Below are 20171 nucleotides of genomic sequence, written 5' to 3' on the forward strand. Positions count from 1 at the left end.
TCGCTAGGAGCGTGTTATGCGGTGAAGTTCATTTTTAAGAGTGTACTTTATATACCACAGGCGTTCGTCGCATCACGAGGTTGAGAAGCATTTTCGCCTGTACATGCGATTGCGTTCTTTTACCAGCACCATCGCGTTGGGTCTGTATATACTTCTGTGACATTCAGCAGAAGTCCTGCACACAAGAAGCGTTCAACGGAGACACTGGTGACACCATCGCAAAATATAAATATAAAAATTGTTGTTGCAATTGTCAAACCGGAATTTATGATAACACAGTGCAGTAAATTTGAGACGTGTACGTATACAAGACAAGGTAACCCGCTTACTAAGGAAAACAGCATTTCCAATGATTAGACGATGATTAACCAGATTTTTGCCATCATCATCACCACCACCAACACCATCATCATCATCCATGACTCACATATGCACTCTTAGAAACGAACTTCCCCACATAGCACGCTCCTAGCCAACCATGATCTCGAATGATATCGTTATCTGCCGGGATTTGTTGAAAACGGGAGGCGTACGACCTTTTTTGTGACAATTATGAACAGCATAAGTGTCACAAAAAAGGCGTACGCCCCCCGTTTTCATTCGAGATTATGGTTGGCTAGGAACGTGCTATGCGGTGAAGTTCATTTTTAAGAGTGTGAGTGTTCCATGTTTATGTGCGAGGTGCAAAGCCACCTAATTCAGCAAAGTTATGTTGACTACATATTTTTTTAAGCCCAGCTATGTCAAGAAAGCCCAGAAATGAGTAGATCATGCTGAGAGACATATACAGTCAGCTCTTGAAAGCAGTTAAGATACCCCTTTGCTATGTCGTAATGAAATCTCACACAAACACGTATATGTGGACACGTATCCGGCATGCGTGAACGGCGAGCTGTTCCAACTTTCATCCGTGTGAACAGACAACGAACTGTACCATAGACATTGATGTTTCCATTCTCTAGGTTTCCGTAAGGCTTTCTCTCTGCAACAATGAATGACACGATAATCCAAGTGAGTCGACGTCACGCACACACGAACCCGTGCAATAACATTTCCTCCAAGGAGCAATAATACTATAACCAGAATGGCTCTAGTCAGAATTTTCATCATGTAAGAACGGGTTAAATGGTGTGTATGCTTTCATGTATCGTGCCACGCAGGATGCAATTTTCTTGTGCTGTTGTAGTCAACAATGCCTTTCGTCGCATGTGCTGTTAAAAACATTCCATGTTTCTTTGACTTACTTTGATGCCTTTTGGAAATGTGTGCAAATGCCTTGAGAGAAACGAATAAATAGGACCCATTGTTTCGAACCTATATTGTTGGGTTGCAGTAGGAGGTTCTTTGTCGCGCGGTTTGAACTGCATGTCTGAATGTGATGCTTCTACTGTTCGTTGTTACCGATTTTCTGAACAACTTTTGTTAGGTATACCACGAACATGGTTCAGACATGTCTCTGTCTTAACACTCCTCGATGAACTTTGCCTGAACGTTACGACATGAATACGAGCGTGAACGTTAAAAAACGCATTTTCCAACATTGTACTTTTCTGGAAGAAAGGAACGTAAAAACATACAGAGTGAAAGCAGAGGTCTCTTCGCGCTTATTTTCGAACAAATAAACTAACCACGGATGCAGCTTTTGGACACTTATTTATTTATTTGTTGACACGCATCATCTGAAGAGTTCTGGACCCGACATGACATATGGAGTTATATGAAATGTTTGCTCCCTACTGAAAAACAACAACAACAACAAAAAAAAACGCCCTACGCTCTTTATAACCCATATAATTAGAAAAGAAGAACGCCGTTTGAAATTAATTCTGCGGTTATGTGAAATTGTAAGTTTGCACAAAACTGTCATTGCAAGCAGGGACATCATCCCGTGTGAGAGGTCGCATACATAAGCAACTCTGATACCGACTTGTACCATTCCACAAAACTCCCGACAACTTTGGCTATATATACCGGGCGGTTCGAACCTTGGCATCAACGAGTTGACACCACACCGAGCCATCGAAACTCGTCAAAAGAAAACGAAGAATCGGCCGTCGCAATGCACTGCAGCGACACTTCACAAAAAAAAAAAAAAAAAAATGGCACACAAAATACACGCAGTAAGTACAGCATAAACGCACGTGCGTATCGACGCAATATACAGGGTCCCTTCCGACTGACGCATTTGTAACGTGAGAAGAGAGAGTGACCAAGAAAGAGAGAGTGATATAGAAAGAGCTCACCCATCAATATAACACGGGACGAAGGTCCACTATTTACATTAGGCCTTAATTGAAGTCTGCACCGAGGACCAATCTCTAAATAGCCAGCAGCTATCGCCCGATGAAATCTTTTTGGGCCCTAGCCGCATAAATCATGGGAGTTCAGTGTAGCCACTCCGATTGGAGTCAGCTCGTTTGCTTTCCACTGCTTGGCCCCCCCGATAAGGTCTCCTCGATGTCCTTCCCTACCGGTTTTTCTGTCCACAAACACGCCCAGTCGATTACACCTAACGACTGCCAGGGTCCGATTGTAACGCACCGGGTTCTCGGGCAACACTGTGCACGTTAAGGGTTCACTTATTTGCTCGCGGGCTCATCTTAAAAGCATCTGCGTTTCATGAGACCCATATAGTGCTCCCATACAGGCTTGCTGCTTGATCTGTCTCGAGATGTCTCTTCGAGGTACGCGTGTGTGGGAGACGCTAATCGTGGAGGCTTCTCCTGGACAGGTCTTGTTTTCATGTTTCGTGGAAGCCATGTTATCGCGTAGAAATATCTTTTTTTTTTTTTTTTATCTGTCTCTTCTAAAGGAATTTGATGATTGCTTACCTCGAAACTAATTGACACGTACCAGCGAATAAGCGATTTCGGCAAGAACTGATAAGATGATTTTGTTATTTCAAGTGCGTCTTTCTGTAACAGCAGCAATAGCCCTGCTAATATGGCGGCGAGACCCTCACTAGAGGCGCCACTGTGCCGTCGCTCGGTGGGGATCCCCGTTTCGGTTTCGTTTCTGTTACTTACAGTAAAAACTGTCATATTGGAATAAAAATGCGATTTAGTTGGAACACATATGTCGTTTTCTTCATGAATCACCAGGAAATATCAATGCTGGACCGCCCCTAACACGTGCAATGCCTTTATACGCAATGCAATGTGAGAATACTTCCCGGGGACATCCCCACGACAAGGTTCGTTCAGTGAACACCAGGGGGCGACTCCCAAACTTCTCGGCGCGAATACAGGGTGTTTCACCTAAAGTGATAAAAAAATTCTAACTGGCGGCGTACTCGCCGGGGGATTGTGGGACTTTCGGCACTTACCTTCTGTGAACTTTTGCCGCCCTTTAGGAAGGCTTTGGACAATTTTTAATTCAGGGAGATTTATTTTTTCAATTGAACTTTGAAAATTGCCAAGCGAACATCACTTTTTTTAACAAACAATATGAAGTCTTCCACGGATAACCACAGACCCAATGAAAACGATGCACAGTATCGCAACAGAAATAGTCTTAAAAAAATAGTAAAAATTCCGCTTTAGCCCCGCCTGCTTGATTGTCGCAGGGAAGAGCGCACGGAAGGTGCGTGGAGAGGAGGAAGTGTTCCCGTCGTGTTGTTTTACCTCTCTTTCCCCCGCTTTGACCTTGATGCTGGTGACAACCGTCTTATCACAAAGAAGGCAAAACAAATGAAGGTGGGGACACTTCCTCCACTAGACGCACACTTCGCGCGCGCTTCTTTGCAAAAATCAAGCACGTGGGGCTGAATCGAAATTTTTACTATTTCTTTTTTTTACTATTTCCGTTGCGATACTGTGCATAGTTTTTGTTGGGTCTGCGGTTATCCCTGGACGACTTCATATTTCTGTAAAAAAAAAAGTGAGGTTCGCTTGACAATTCTCAAAGTTCAATTGAAAAATAAATAAATTTCCCGCAATTAAAAATTGTCCAAAGCCTTCCTCAATGGTGGCAAAAGTTTCCAGAAGGTAGTTGCCTAAAGTCCCATAACACTCCGACGAGTACGCCGCCAGTTAGAATTTTTTTATCACATTAGGTGATATACCCTGTATAGACCATGAAAGCATGACGATATACCGATACGCAGGAGCTCTAAGGGATGATGTCGGCGATGATCGTTCCGATAACATGATCTGTCAATCGCGCTATCGCTTCGAAGTGGCTAACGTCACATTGTTTAAAGGGGCGCTAAAGCTTGGTACGAAGGTACTATTGATTGATTGACTGGTAAAAAAATGGAGATGTTAGTCCCAAAATACTCGGGACTGACTGCTCCAGGACGCGTTATTCAGGACTTATTATATGTAAAACAAATGAAGAGAAAGGAGGGTGGGGGAAAAGAACAGAAGGAAAACTATACAAATCTATACACTTTGTGAGGCACACATGCCCAGCTGCGAGTGGGGAAAACTACTACGCATTTATTGCATATGCTTCACGCAATGTTTCCTATGCTTTCTGATCTAGTAAAACTTCCTAATATTATTACCGTTTGTACAGTCCACGCATGGAAGACGTGTGTATTCTTATGAGCACAAAAGATAGCGCCCTATATCTACGGCTTGAAAAAAGGGATTCTGTCCCAGCAAGCATGGCACGAAATTAAATTAGAAAATAATATTTAAAAAAAAGAAAATTAAAATGATATCCACTTACGCAACAAATTGACAGAGGACGGCGGATCACTCTTAGAAAAGGGTGGAGTAGTTAGTGAAAGGGTGGAGTAGTTACACGTTTTAGGAGGTAATAGTTGTCGCATATGCTGTGCCTAAAAGGTTGCAAAGTTCTACCTGCTACCCCACTCTCTGTCACGAACGATACATTCTAAAGACAGAGCTTCACCGCATAGCACGCTGTGCGCCAACCATTGCCACGAATGATAGGGTTATCACTTCTGAATTCGAGGAGAGAGGGAGGCGTACGCCTTTCTGTGGCAATTTGAGTATATGGTAATTGCCACAAAAAGGCGTACGCCTCCTCCTCTCCTCGAATCAAAAGCGATAACCATAATGTTTGCGACAATGGTTGGCGCAGAGCGTGCTATGCGGTGAAGCTCTGTCTTTAGAGTGTAGGGTAACCGCTTCTGATTCGGTGAGCGAGTGGGGCGTACGCCTTTTTGTAGTAATTTGAATATATGATAATTGCTTTTACCACCCTTTTACCACTCTTTATCCGACGCTATGTTGACTTAGGTGGTAACTATAGACGTTACCACCTTTTCACACCCTTTTTTCTTAGAGTGTAGTATAACGGCGCCAACATTCGTATACAAGGATACTCCTCCTAGGAGCATGTTGTACTTTTGAATGAATCAACACGAGTACTAATGTGTAACAAATCACCACCAAACTACTGCGAGCAATGGGGCATACGGTAACGCCTGTTACGTTGAAACACAACACTCATATAATCTTCAAAATAAAATTGTCGTTTAACAAGTCGTTTGACTCTTTTCCGCAATATTTTCGCAAGAAAACGTGGACAGGACGAATGGGCCATTCGAAATGAGCATATACGAGGGCAGACCAGAGAGTATGCCCAGATGGATACAGGCGCGTTGAAGGCTCGATAAGGGGACACGTTTTAATCTCCCTCATTCCAGAGCATATAGAGAATACACTGCGCCCGACCAGTGTTTGCTTAGCGATGACAGATGGGGTTCCGCCCTCCGCATGCTCTGCCACTCCCCTTGCAGATAACCTCTACGAGACCCTTCATACAGCCCTTCTGGCAGACGCACAACTAGCACAGCAGCGATAACAGGTTCGCCACTCCTCCTACGTAGTACGCCACAGTTGATCGTTTATATGCCATATCTCTATTTCCACCGTGTCATATCTGCACGGATGAAGCGGCGTAGGAATTGTTGCGACTCCCAAACCAGGTGTTCCAGAGAAGGCTGGGTTTCGTGGTTTCGTCGAAGTATGCGTAATGTTTTGGGTAAACTGGTACCATGGGGCATAAATACGTTTTTGAAGTACTAAAATGTAAATATAAAATGCTTTGTCTGCAATGTGTTTTAATATTCCGAAAATGTATTTTAATATTACACGTAAATAGTTTCTCGGTGGAATATTTATACACCAAGTATAAATGCGATATTTAAATACTCTAAATGATTCCTAAAATACCTTGCACCACAAACGATTGACCTAAATGTGAACTAAATTGTTGTTTTTATGAGCAGTCAAGCGTATAGCTGAAAAGCAATGGCACAATCACGGTGTCACTTGTCAACGCTTTGTGATTGTGTGACCGTGTGTGTGATTATTCAGTTTCAGTTTTGCGTGTTTTTTGTTCCTCCTTTTTCTTTCATTTCCTTTTCTTCTTTTTCTTTTTCTTCTCATCTTTCCCTATTTTTCTTTTTCTTTTCCTTTCCTACTTAGGGACGGGGGTCGACGTTTCGGCAGTCAGCGCTGCCTTCGACGGGACTGGTCCCGTTGAAGGCAGCGCTGACTGCCGAAACGTCGACCCCCGTCCCTAAGTCTTAATAAACTCTCCTTTGTGTTTTCCTTGTCGTCTTCTGATTTTTCTTATATATATATATATGTGTGTGTGTGCGTGTGTTCTCTTGTATTTCGAATTGTGTCCATTCAACTTTCATCCTCACACTCTTAAAACAGAACTTCACCAAATAACAAGGTGCAGGCGCTAGCAATTGTACAGAATGATATACCATAATCAATCCTGATCTGTGGAAAGCGTGGGGCGTGTGCCTTTTTGTGACACTTAACATAACTGCGTAGGTGTCATAAAAAGGCGTACGCCTCCCGTTAAAAAAACAAAAACAGGGGAGACAACGATGTGATTCGGGATGATGCACTCTAAAAACAGAGCTTCACCGCATTGCTCGTGCCTAGCCATTCTCCCGAATGCCAACGTTCTCTCCCTCGATTTGATGAAAACCGGGGGCGTACGCCACTTTTGTGGCAGTCATTGACTGCACAATGCCACAAAAATGGCGTGCGTCCCCGTTTTCAGCAAATCAGTAGAAAGAACGATGTCACCCGGGTTGGCTACGAGCGCGCTAGTTCATTCTTATAAGTGTGGTTAGCTTAAGCCGGTGTCATGCGGACGGGGAAGATCTGTTTCAAGAGAGACCAGTTCCCGTGGCTATACGATGATGGCATTTCACGCCAAGGCTGGGAGATGAGCCAGGTTCGAATGAAGTCGTCGGCCGGCTGTGATGTCTGGATATTTTCACTGGGTTTTCCTCGGGCGCTTTAATACAAATGATGGCATAGCTCCCTGTGAAGTCGGCCCAGGACTCACGCCCACACCCCCTGCTATTGTCGCGACGTTGCCCGCCAAGCGTGGCTTACTACGGCAAGCCGTTTCATCCCCCCCCCCCCCCCCCCACGACCACCACCACGACCACCACCATCTGTTTCAAGTACGTATATTTTCGAGTGGAGTATATTTTCACCTCCCAAACTGGATCCGTAATGATTAGAGATCCGATTAATGATTAGAGACGAATCACGAATATTTCGAATCCTTTCTCGAAAAATAGTTTAAAAAGCATGAAAAAATTCTACGGGAAAGGGTTTTGAAGCAAAATTTGATATCTTTGTTTAATGAAAAACAAATTCAATCAGAGTTCACTTTCAGGAGAAAACATACTGATATACTTCTTCCTAAGGGTAATTCATTTAACATGGTGTTCATCGACTACAAGAAATATATAGACTCTCGAGTCTGATTGCTTTCCATAAAACCAAGAAACAGTCAAAAGCAAAACCATGTTACTTTTAAACTTGTAATCTAACAGTTCCTGCTTGAACTCTTTCAGTCCAGAGCAGTGTAAACAAACAAACAAAAAACCGTTTTATATGAAAGTTTTGAAGTCTTTCTCACATTACTGTCGAGGTGTGATCAGAAACTTTTTCGACAGTTTCCTCAAATCGGGATATTTTTGGTGCCAATCAGTTCCAAAGCCAGTCAGGTTTTCGGCGGACTCCTGAGGCGCCAATTTTAAAAAAGAAACAAACAAGCGTGGTCGGTAGAATTCGAAAGATTCGATTCGCAGATTTGGGCACTGGGATTCGGATACCCGAATCCCTGCCTACACTCTTAAAAATGAACTTCACCGCATAGCACGCTCCTAGCCAACCATCATCTCGGATGATATCGTTATCTGCCCTGATTTGTTGAAAACGGGAGGCGTACGCCTTTTTTGTGACACTTATGCTGTTCATAATTGTCACAAAAATGGCGCACGCCTACCGTTTTCAACAAATCAGGGCAGATAACGATATCGTTCGAGATTATGGTTGGCTAGGAGCGTGCTATGCGGTGAAGTTCATTTTTAAGAGTGTAGGATTCCGGGATTTGCGGATTCCGTTGGCCCATCCCTAACAATGATACGAGATAAGATAAGATAACGATAATGATAAGATTACGAGTAAGTAAGAATATGCGTTTTTTTTTTTTTTTCTCGCGCTTCGTTCAGTTCGGAACCCTTATGCTCCTAACTTTCATATCTGTATAAACAAATAAAAAAAAAGGTACGGAGACGTTCAGCTCACAATATAATCCTGCGAAGATTTCTGCATTCGCAAACACAAAGCAACCGCATCTGCAGTGAGAGAGGCGTGACTATCATCTGCACGGAGAAAGAGAACTAAAAAAAAAACGTGCTCTTTGCTGGTGGAAAAGAATGTTTTCACATCCGAGCAGAGGCATATAAACACTTCCCGCGCGTACATAATGGCAGGCAGGAGATACAGCTAATGTGTCAATTAATATTCCTGCAATGTCTAGGTGGACACAGCTAATAGATGGCGACGCGAGAGGGCGCCAGCGAGCGTAAATGCGCCATCGGCCTCCATCACGCGCAATTACGTCCCTGGTGCAGATTACCGTCCAATTAACACGCTTCTCCGAGCTGAGGATGTGTTTTCGGTACGTCGCCATTAACGGCGTTCCGGAAAATTTCACCATATACCTGTCGCGAGGGAAAGCGAGCGCGTATAAAATGGGTGCACGTCACTATATATATATGGGATAATTCAATTCAATTCAATTCAATTTTATTAGTAATATTTGCAATACATAGTACACAGTGGGGGCCCCGTAGCATAGCTAGAGGTGGGGCCTCCCGGAAACAATCTGAATATCATATCATATGTGGTGACAACATCAGAACAAGGTATCCAATACAGTATGGGACAAAGCACAATACGCACAAAACAAAAAGAAGAACAAACAAATTAAATAAATATAAGAAATAAAAACAACTGAGATTGAGCAAAATTGTGACGTTTATGAAGGTGAACAGCGTAGGCGAAAAAACCCATGGCAGAAAAAAGACAAATAGTTGAAAAAGCATGCATGAAAAGAATGTGTATGAATATGAGTAACTAATTCATGAAATGGTTCCTTAAGATGATCCGAAAACGATGGAACGAACGTACTGACTTTAGGTTATCGGGCAAGGCGTTCCATAGTTTGGCAGCAACGAAGGTGAATGTTTGCTTCCCGTAGTTGGTTGTTGTGCGTGGCAGGAGAAAATTACCGGAGCGAGGTGATCTAGATGGAACGACTACTGCAAGACACTGATTGTTGAAGACACCTGACAAATGCTTGTACAGAAGCAGTAGAACGCGGAAATGAAACAGCTGCATGAGTGGCAAAATACGCAGTGATATGAAGAGGTGGCGACTGCTGCATACTGTGGGAGTGAATGTAATGATGCGAATAGCTCTTCTTTGTAAGCGGTTTAGAGACGAGAGATGAGAGATATATGTGGATCCCCATGATGTGATGCAGTAAGAGAGATGGGAATGTATGAAAGCGTAATATAATGACACAAGTGTATGGAGTGGAAAAAAATATTTAACCTTGGATAACGCATGAAGGCCGTAAGCCGCACGACGACATATGTTTGAGATGTGTGATGTGAACTTCAAATGGGTATCTAGCGTTACTCCCAGGAACGTTACCTTGCCAGTAGGTAAAAGAGAGCTACCATTTAGCGTTAAAGTTGGCAGTAGCGGTAGTTTCCTCTGAGGGCTATGGAAGAGAATGAATTCAGTTTTTTTGTTATTAATAGTTAGCTTGTTGGTGCGGCACCAGTCAACAACATTAGTAAGGTCCTCACTTAGTTTAGCCTGCAATGAGTTAATGTCATTTTCAGCTAAGAAGATGGTGGTGTCATCAGCGTACAAAATGCACTGTGAGTGAATGGTGGAGCTAGGTAAGTCATTAACATATAGTAAAAACAGTAGGGGACCTAGAATAGAGCCCTGGGGAACACCTCTATTAGTTGTTACGGGTGAAGACAACGCATCATTAATTTTAACCACCTGCGAGCGATTGGACAGATAGTTAGATATAAGTGTGTAAGCAGGACCACAAATGCCATAGCTATTTAATTTAGACAAAAGAATGGTATGGTCAATAGTGTCGAATGCCTTGCTTAAATCGATGAGAACAGCTGCGGTCACTTGGCCCGAGTCGATTGCACCTCTGATCTTGTTAGTAAGTTCAAGTACAGCATATTCAGTGGACGAGTGGCGCCTAAATCCAAACTGGCTCGGCGTGAGCAGATTGAACTTCTCAATGTAATTATTGAGACGAATCACAAGAAGTTTCTCGAAGACCTTGCTAAAAAATGGCAGGATGGCAATGGGACGATAGTTATCGATAAGGGTGGACTTGCCTTTTTTGTAGACTGGTGAAATTCTAGCAAGTTTTAAAGGAGTAGGGAAAGTGCCGGTCTTAAACATGAGGTTAAAAATGTGTGCTAATACGGGAGCAAGAGTGTGCTTTACAAGTTTGATGTGACTCGAGCAAATACCATCAAGACCAGGAGCGGTATTACGCAGATCTGATATCACGTTTGCTACCTCCTCAGGGGACGTGGGTCGCAAGTAGAAAGAATGATGACGCCTACTCAGAGGTACAAATGGCGAAGTTGCGCAAGTCTGACTGGGTGTTGTAGTGAAATGGATACTGAAAGCGTTGGCGATTTCACTGTCACCTTTTAAAAGATTTTCACCCGAGGACATTTCGGGGGGGAAAGCATGTGCCTTATTTCTGCCTAGAAAATTATTGATGACCCTCCAACTTTTCCTGGGGTCGCTTTTATATTTTTCAATTTCACCAAAGTAATATTCCCTTTTAGCGACCCTAAGAAGAGTGGTTAAATTATTTGAAAAATTCTTGTATCGATTCTTAAGGTTATTGTCATGAGGGTATCTTTTTAACTTCTTGTAGAGATTATTCCTCCTACGAATGGAATTGAGGAGGCCAGTGGTTACCCACGGGTTCACGGGACTACTAAACCTCCCACCGCACCTTTTATATGTTGTGCACCGAGCGCGTGCATTGGTGATGAGGGACACAAAAGCTGCGTAAGCTTCTTCACTGGACTCTAGCTCGTAAATGTCAGACCAATCTGTGGTATTCAGTATCTCGATGTATTTGTCTTGATTGAGAGATGGTTTCAAGAAAGTATTTCGGTTAACCTTAACGTGAAAATCGCAAGTTGCAAAAATAGGATAGTGGTCAGTGATCTCATGGCGTATTACCCCTGAAGCGTGTATGTGGTCGAAATTGGTGAAGATGTGGTCGATAGTGCTGCTGCATGAGTCAGACACCCTAGTTGGAATGTTGACAACGGATGTAAAACCATAGCTAACTAAGCACTCAAAATATTCGGAGCAGGCCGATGCAGATGTGTCACCAAGGTTAATATTGACATCACCGAGTAAAAATACATATTTGTTTTCCCGACAAACGGTGCTTAATAACACGTCTAAATAATGACAGAAATCTGTGTAACAAGAGCTCGGAGAGCGATACAAAATACCAATGATAATGTTTCGACGAAGCCCCGAGAAACAACATTTGTCTAGTTCAATCCAAATAGACTCACATTTCTCATTGGCAATATATAAATCTCTTCTCGGAATGTACAACAAATCACTAGAAATGAACACACCAGCACCGCCATGTGGGCTTTCTTTGCGACAAACAAACTCAGAGCAATAACCGGGTATCTGATAAAGGGATGTTTCAGCCTCATTTAGCCATGTCTCAGTGACTCCGATAACCGAAAATGCCAATTTGGAGCTTAACAGCATATTGCCTAGATCATCATGATGTCTTCGAAGGCTACGAACGTTTAAATGAAGAACAGAAAATGCATTTTTAGTGAAACAATCTAGTTCATCAACGGAATAATAATGACAGTCAATTGGCCTAGTCGGCATAACTATCAGCCCATGCACACACAAAAGATACAAATAGAGCAACTATAATTACTTCATTTTGGACAGGTCATCAGGACTGAGAATACTAACAATTGGGGATGATTCATCTTGCCGGGCGAAAATCTTACCATGCTTCACCCATGCGAATTTCCATTTCATTTCTTTTTTTGCAGCAACAGTCATCCCCAGTAGCTTTTTTAAATCGGGGCACAAGTGCTCGTTGACGTACAGGGGCTGACTGTCAGCGAAGCCAAGATCTAAGGAAGTTAGACGCTTTTTCTTTGATCTTTCGAGGACAGTGTCACGCTTTCCCCTCCGACAAAACTGAACAACAATATTCTGAGTAGGCCCTTTCACTACAGGGACTCGATGACAGACATCAATGTCAGATTCACATATCGGTTCGCCTACTGCTTCGCCGAGCTTCTTTAATATACCAGGGATACATTCACCTTGTATGAAAGGTATCCCCTTGATTTCGATGTTTCTGTTTCTGGAGTACTGTTCGAGCTGGATACTCTTCAGATTTAGATCTCTTAGTTGCGTTTTCATGCCATGACATTCACGTTGCAATGCTTCATTGGCTGACCGTAAGTTACTGTTCTCAACAGACAAGGCTTCCATCTTACTTCTGAATTCTTCAAAATTTTTGTTGAAGAAGTCCATACTATTTTTTAACTCTCGTAACTCGTTGCGTAGCTCCCTTTCCATACCCTCCCTAGCCAACTTTATGTCTTGCTTTATCTCACGCTTCAACTCCTCACAGATCCTTGTTACCTCTTTGCTCATTATTTCACTGGTCGCGGCACAAGTACACGCGGCACAGTAAACACAGTGTTGTTGCGTACAGAACAGTCGTTACAACAGGCGTACTAAGCAAGTGTCAGCAATCAACAGCAGGTATTGGTGGTGGCAGTGACAGTCTTACAAGCAGTGCAAGAAGAAGTATAGTAATAACACTGACCTGGAATGCGTTAAGTCCAAAGAGGTTAGCGACGTGTTCTGGTGCTGTCACCACCACCAAAATAAACCAGGACAGTGGGAGTAAGCCGCTTTTGTAGTCTCGGTGCTGACAAGTGATGACGTAAATTCCGGGTTACATTCAACCAGCGCGTGGGCACGGTGCACACGACGATAACCAGAGGCGACAGTAACGATTGTAGGAACCGGCTTCACGCACCAGGCAAAGGTAATGCACGTGTAGACGAGAAGATTACGGTGAATCCGGAACAGCCGGGACGACACAGGCCTCCTGGAATGCGTTAAGTCCAAAGAGGTTAGCGACGTGTTCTGGTGCTGTCACCACCACCAAAAAAATTACAATAAGACCGGGTATCAGGAAAATATTGCTGCATAAGAAGGTCAATTTTTGTATGCTTTTTTTTTTTACTTTTTGGGAACTGCACCGGAAGAAGACGAACAGCGTCTTATATACCGGTCAATGGCATTAAAACCTATGGATCTCGGAACAATGGGCGGTATAGATGACGCCACATTGTTTTTATATATATATTTATTTATTTCCTTCAGCTTGCGGGTGTGCTTGTGTTATGGTGCTTTGTTCACTTTTATGCCGTGATGCTCTATCCAGTTTATTATTGACGCAAGTTTGCATTTTTCTTGGTGTGTGTGTGTGTGTGTGTGTGTGTACAAACTGTTCTTTTGTTTTACGATTTGTAAGTTGGAGGTAAGCATATGTTTCGGCTCATAAGCATGTGCGTATACGGGGCCCCCCAAATATGTCGAGTGACGATTTACTACGAACTGTTAGTACCTATGGGGTTTTTCGTTCGAAAGTATACCGATTCGTCGGCAGGAAAACAGACGAGACAGTCTGTGCTGCATTATACACGATTTTTTAAACACTTTTCATCATGTAAAAGGGCGTTCTTGCGACACACTTTTATTTTTTATTCCGGAGGCTCAACTGAAAGCTGTAATAACAAAGTTGCACGAGGTGTTATAAGAAAATCCATTGCATTAATGTATCTTACCTGATCCTTGAAGACGTTTCGGTGTTTCTGCCGCCATCACCTCCCGTTCGTGGCGCTCAACTTGCCGTCACTGGGAGGAAATGAAATACAAGATACATGAATCGCACGAAATATGTGTTCTTTACATAGAGGGCTTTCAAGTAGAAATGAGGCATAAACATTCAAGCCATATCAGCCGGTCCATACCTGCGTTTTCTTATGTCTGGACGCCTAATATTTTATTTCACTAACCAAACAACAACAACAATTACATGTATGACGATGGGATGAGGTGATTAATCGCAACAACTGCGGTACCATACCTCAGTGCATGTGAGTTAATACATGAGTGGGATGACGATGAAAAAGATGAGGCATACACACTCGCACACGCACATGACACACGCAAATGAGATATCACACAAGCAGGTGCGTCGTATAACTGATGGGGCTAGTAGTTCATAATTTTCTGTATCCCAGCTGTTTGTATCTTAGTTTGTTTTGATGAAAGCTTTAGGGAATTGCAAGCCCACATCGTGGCTAACCTTCCCTTCCCCTTTTTTTTTCCCTTTTTTTACTTTGCATTAAACATATTCCCTCTCCCCCCGGTCGTCCACCGGAGATGAAATGCTGTGAAGATCACATCTCCGCATCCATGGCAACAGCTCTGAGGTCATAGGAGTTTCACTAACCACGTGACAAACTAGATATACGTATACGGTTGAAAGTATACTGCTGTATACACCCGTGATCGTACTTACACCCTTTTATGTCTGTTCCTGATCTTCCGTCACCCCCGCGTGTGAACGAGGCGGATGAACACGCAATTGGCAGCAGGATAACTAAGCGAAAGAGCGCATTGGTACGCTACTCCGCGCAAGAAATATGTAAACCGAAACCAATTAATTACTCTAAAAATCACCAAGTGTCGACGCCGGGTTTTTCTTGGAACATTTTTTCGCTGATGGTTTCCATCGGTAACACGGAGGTTCCGAAGGTGTCCGAAGTAAAATTTAAAATTGAGAAGTTTTATTTAATTAATGAGCGTTTGCAAATGAGCCGCTCACTGCTCAGCTCTTGGCCGATGTCTAGGAACGCTCACCGAAAAGAAAGCTTTTCGAAAGCGCCACCCGTTCACGAATTATTCAGCCGGGTTACGAGCCGAATTATTAAGCACCCTCCGGGGGTTAAGCGTGCAACAACAACACTCCCTCTTCTCCTTACGTTGTCATCAATCGCTCATTAATAACAAAAAGAACTTACATAAATAAACTACTCGACACTTATATTATGAGCACCGTTTGTAATGAGAAAACAAAGATTTACTGCGCGCTCTTCCGCGGCGAGTGCAGAAGAAAGAGCTGGAAGAAGCATTTCGATTTTCGGAATATTTAATCCACCTTTTCTGGCGCATGTCTGGCAACCAACTAATTTTCCTCACGCAGTAGGTACTCATTTCTATAAAGCATAAAATTCATGCATAAGATTATTCGTACTAAGTACACTCTAAAGCGAGGTGGTGGTGATGGTGGTGGTGACGGAACTGTTTGCCGATATAGTCGGCCACGCTCATGCGGGCAACGTCACGACTCTCGCAGGGGGAGGGGGGATTGTGCGCCCTGGGCCGACTTCAAGGGCTACTGTGCCGACCATACAGCCGGTGCGGGGATTCCAACCTGCGTCACCTCCGTCAGTCTCGGCGGGGCGAAGGAAAAAAACAAAAACAAAAAGAAACAAAAAAAAACAAAAAAGAAAGAGATAGTAAGATTAAACACGCTAAGGACCTACCTTGCCGCAAATTTAATTGTGTTCCTATACATGATCATCTAGCAAGTCCAAATGACCCGAAAACCCGAAGAGATTCTTAATTTTTCCGGATTGCAAAAAAAAAAAAAGAAGAAATAAAAAAGAAACACAGAGAGAGAGAGAGAGAGAGGCAAAAACACGCTCAAAATCCAGCAGGGCCGCACAACAAAATCGTTCGTCACCATCAAATACAACGCACGGCCACGAAAACAGCCAGTCATTACTCGCAAGAACAAAAAAAAAAAAACAATAAAAATCCCACACGGCAAAACCAATTTTATCCTGACGGCGAAATCTTGAGCACACAACACACACACACACACGCGCGCGGGCCGACACAAATCGGCGCGTAAAATTGAACGAGGCAATGTAGCATAGCTCCACAACACACACACACACACACAAGGTTGCCAACGTGCTGATCCCAGCTTTGATGAAGAATCCAACAGATCCGGTGGTGCCCCCATAATGTGCCTGTCACTCGCAGCTCTCAGGGACCGAGGAAAATAGGAGCGGCTGCAAAGGTTAACGCGTGAACGACAGATTTTCGCGGTGCTGTGTGTGTGTGTGTGTGCGCGCGTGCGGTTTGCTCGGTCTTACGGAAAAGTTACCCTGCTGGAAGGGAAAAGGGGGAAGAGGAGGGGGGGGGTCGAGGTTACAGTTGTGTTCAAAGAAATGAGGTGGGGGGGGGGGATTCCAGAAGTGTGCGTGGCAGCTAAACGAAGCAATTACAACGGGAGAAAGTGACATGACACAGTAGGCTCACCAGACTCCATGGATGAGCTGGTGTGACTGTGATTTGTGAACTTGGACGGATGGGCGCACAGTGAGTTCTGCGAGTGTAGGTATAGCATAACGTGGAAATAAAGCGGCCCGTTTAAGGCATGATGATGATGGTTATGTTGATAGGAACAAGAGGAAGAAGAAGAAGAAGAAACATACGTAAAGGGGGTGGGTGTGGTTTGGAAGCCCGGAAAAGAACCCGGGAATAAAAAGGAAGGATTTTCCCCAAGTATCGCCAGCGAGAAATGTTTGTGAAGACGGCGCATACAGATATTACGCGACCAGCGGCACATCCTGTATAGTATAATGGTGAGCTGTTCACCTGCGACGGCTGTCCTGTAGGGCCAGTAAGTCTTATGTGAAAATCATATTGATGCAGTAAGCTCTATATATGGAGCACTGTAATGTGTATAAGTGCCAGTACACTCTAAATCGTTTCACACCTTTAAAGGTGTAAAATGGGTGTATTAACAAAGATCACACCCCTTTCACACCCTACAACTTTGTTTTGGAAGTTCCTGAGGGTGTAACGTTGGTGTACTCCACCCTCAGGTGAAATATGGTGATAGTGTGTCGCCTGGGTGTAGAAAGGGAGTATATTTGTTTTCGTTCACATGAACAAAAGTAAATATATACAACAACAGGGAACAGGAAGTTACATTACAACAGTGCATGGCCTGGATTTACAACAAGTCTGCCATATGCATGCAGATTTAGAAGATCTGTTGAGATAGTGCTTAAATTTCTTAAAAGACGTTGCTCCTCATTGCAAGACAGAACAAATACATGATAGTGCTCATCATACTCAACTGTAGTTAATGTTTGCATGAGAAAAATGGTACCAGAGTTGACAACATGTATGCCTGCAATCTCAATGAACACGGGTATGTCCTTCTCTGAAGATTCTTTGGCAACAACAGCCAACAGCAAGTGTGTTATCATTATCAACTGCACTTTTCACATAGACTATAGATTCTGCGTGAATCTCCTTGGAACCATCAGTAGATGTGGCATTCCTGATGAAGGGCTGCGACCACACATACATTTGATAAAATTGATGTCTTCTTGCTAATGAAAGGGCTTAAAATGTCGAGTTTTTCTAGCAACATCTTCAAAAGGCTGGTGTTTCCCTTCGAAACGCGTACAACCATGCAGATAGGAAAGGACCAAACATCATGATGAGTCGCGCATAATGAACAACGTAATGCATTTTACAGGGGTTAGATATTTGTGGGTACAACACTGCAAAGCCTTGAAGAAACGAATAAATGCAGCGTTCTAAGTAATGAACATGCATATGGGGGAGATGCCTGCTCATGAGAAGGTCTACAGTTTCACGAAAAGCTATATACAGCTGCCATGCTTCATTGCCATGCACAGCTGCCACGCCATACATGATTGTCTGTATGTCGGCTGTGCATGTTTACACGCATATTTAATCAGCTTGATGTGCATACATATATGGACCTCAATGTGATTATACGCAATATGCTGGTAATTGTGAATACACAGTTTATTGCCACAAACCCAGGAGTTTTATTCGGCGTTGCACCCTTTACACCCCAATTGCCATGATGGTGTTAAAATACACCTTAAAAGGTGTGCGCCATGAACATTTTGATTTACACCCTTTAAGGTGTAAAACGATTTAGAGTGTATATACGCGCGAGTCAACTAATTCAGATGATGCGAAAATCTTTGCAGAGTCATCTCAGCACTTAGCAAGAAAAACCTTTAAAAAAAAAGAACAGGGAGAAGAACAGATTTACGTTTCGAACGTTAACATTGAGACACCGATGAGACTTGGATCCAACAAGAATATGAAAGTTACAGGAAAAACCCGAACTGTTTCCTATACAGCAGTTATACCGCTGTGCAGCACGGGTTTTTCCTCTTTTTGCTTAAAAAGAAAGCCTCATAAAGCGTACCATAACCACGTTTGTCCTTAACCCGATATTGTAAAAGTTACCTAATCAGCCTTATCCAATTTATTAATAAGTCACAATGAAAAAAAAAAATACTGACGCCCATATAGGACAGACGACTACTGATGACAACATTTAATTTCGCGAGCCCTCAATATATCTTCTTGAAAAAAAAAAAAAAAAAAAAACTTGGATGCTAATTGGGATGCCCTGTGGAACCGAAGAAGAGATAATGCAGTTCTCAGGCTGACGTGACATCTCGCATCTTTTACTAAGAAGACATCGACTCCGTTCAAAACGGATGAAGTAGCTACGCAGAATATATCTCCTCCATTTCACACAAAGAACTTTCTGCAACGCGTCGGGCGCAGAAAGCGAGCACAACGGATCCCTTTGTCATGCCGATGGCTATACGACTGTAGCGGTTCGAAACAATCAAATTAGAACCACAATTCGAGGCACGCTACACTTGTTTTGCTCGCATCCAATTAAAAGCTTTAGAGCAACTTTGTAAGGATCGACACAAATTGCGCGCAGCGGGTTTGTAAAAGTTGGGCGCAAGTGCAAATTGCACACGCGATGTGCAGTGTACGTACATGGGCAAGCGGAGATAGAAAAGTACAGGGAAGTTTTCCATGTCCAGTGCCTTGAGTGCTTTCCCGTTTCGTTGCGTTCCTTGGCAATCACACTTGAGAAAGAAAGATCTGAGTCGTTTGGGTGACTAAATACGTTGTCACCACGCTTAGCCCCTTTCGGGCTGGGTTCATGCGAAGTTTATGGATCTAGTTCTGAGGGAGTAAATAATATGGTCAGGGGACTAAAATTGGGAGTAAGTGCACCCATTGGAGACTAGAAGCCGTCATTGCCTCCCCCCAATTTACTCTTTTCCCCCCTTAGAGTGTAGAAATGCTCAAAATTCGAGGAGTGGAACAAGTGACACAAAGGTTGCAGGGTGCAATTCTAACACGAGAGCCCATTGTGCGCACGGACAGGAATATTGCCCACAAGATTATCGGGGGTCACTTTCAAACTTTTACATGTCAGGAAAATGTTTTTACACCTTTCAACGTGTAAAAAGGGTGTTTCTGTATCTTTTTTTAAAGTAAACAGCCATTTTTATTACACTGGCTCAACTGAAAGCTGTGTTGAAAATGGTGCTTGCAAAACACCCGTCTGAAACAAGTCTGAGGAAGACGATATGGCTCGGTTTCACCAACGACGATTAACATTTGCACCGAGATCAGCGGTCCCTTAACTTCAAAATAACGCTTAACTTTTGTTCTAAAACATTCATCACGTCAAAAAAGAACTGAATGTTACTTCAAGTTTTAGCAACCCTTGCTCGGTTCCAAGTTAACCAGCGTTGGTGAAACCGGGCCTATAGTCCCGGATCACTCGCATTGTTGCTTGTTGCTAACATTTCAATCTTCGTTTGGACTTCGATAATT

At 43.2% G+C, this 20171-nt stretch overlaps 1 long non-coding RNA gene across 1 annotated transcript in view; it reads right to left on the bottom strand.

Annotated features, from left to right (window-relative positions):
* The window catches only part of LOC135370751 (uncharacterized), an 88883-nt gene that overhangs the window by 15664 nt on the left and 53048 nt on the right, over positions 1–20171 (bottom strand). The window contains exon 2 of the long non-coding RNA XR_010415445.1: positions 14231–14300. This is a non-coding gene — a long non-coding RNA (uncharacterized LOC135370751). The remainder of the gene's footprint in view (positions 1–14230; positions 14301–20171) is intronic.

This window comes from Ornithodoros turicata, chromosome 10, assembly GCF_037126465.1.
Source record: "Ornithodoros turicata isolate Travis chromosome 10, ASM3712646v1, whole genome shotgun sequence".
Lineage (NCBI taxonomy): Eukaryota > Metazoa > Arthropoda > Arachnida > Ixodida > Argasidae > Ornithodoros > Ornithodoros turicata.